At 32.7% G+C, this 739-nt stretch overlaps 1 non-coding gene across 1 annotated transcript; it reads right to left on the bottom strand.

Annotated features, from left to right (window-relative positions):
* Positions 1-397: 397 nt before the first annotated feature.
* TRNAP-AGG (transfer RNA proline (anticodon AGG)) lies at positions 398-469 on the bottom strand. The gene has a single exon. It is a non-coding gene; the product is annotated as a tRNA-Pro (tRNA).
* Between the last annotated feature and the right edge of the window lie 270 nt (positions 470-739).

Genomic DNA, 739 nt, shown 5'->3' on the forward strand with positions numbered 1-739 from the left:
CAAATCAAGCTAGGAGAACATTGTTATATTGTTGGTATTCTTCAAGGCCTGAAGGAAGAAGCATTTGGCAAGATTTATTTCATTTCAGGTGTGTTAATTAATTCAGGTACCTGTATATGATCACATTTCAGTGACCTATATAATATATTTACTACTTATAATCTGAATCTTTCACTAGAATTAAGAAATGCATATTCAACATTGCCATTAAACTCAAATATTTTTCAGAACAAATAGTCAGTATTGAATGGTCGATGAGTTCAGAAGAATTATATATTGAAGTTTGACTGGCAAACGTGGTAGAACTAGGAATTCTACTAAGGACTCTAATTAACTCCCTACAAAAGATTTTATAATTACAGCAAATTTGTCTGTAATTCAGACAATCAGTGAAACTGGGGCATTCCGAGAATTGAACTCGGGACCTCTCGCACCCTAAGCGAGAATCATACCACTAGACCAAATGCCCTTAAACATTTGATAATTTCCAGGTGCTTATATTTAATTTCTTACTATAATTTATGCCCCCACATTTCCTATGTTTCGTCTGCAATCACAAGCCTATCCATCGATTGTGTTTCGACTTCAAATCTGTGTAGAAAAATTCCATACTTTTTCAGAGCAGTTGCACAGCTTGGAAATAAATTACATAGAATGCGTATCAAATTAAGGGGATCAAATCCGTAGAAATCATTTAAAAATATATATTATTTGTAGATTTTATATTTTCAGTGTTGTT

Source organism: Cryptomeria japonica, chromosome 8, assembly GCF_030272615.1.
Source record: "Cryptomeria japonica chromosome 8, Sugi_1.0, whole genome shotgun sequence".
Classification (NCBI taxonomy): domain Eukaryota; kingdom Viridiplantae; phylum Streptophyta; class Pinopsida; order Cupressales; family Cupressaceae; genus Cryptomeria; species Cryptomeria japonica.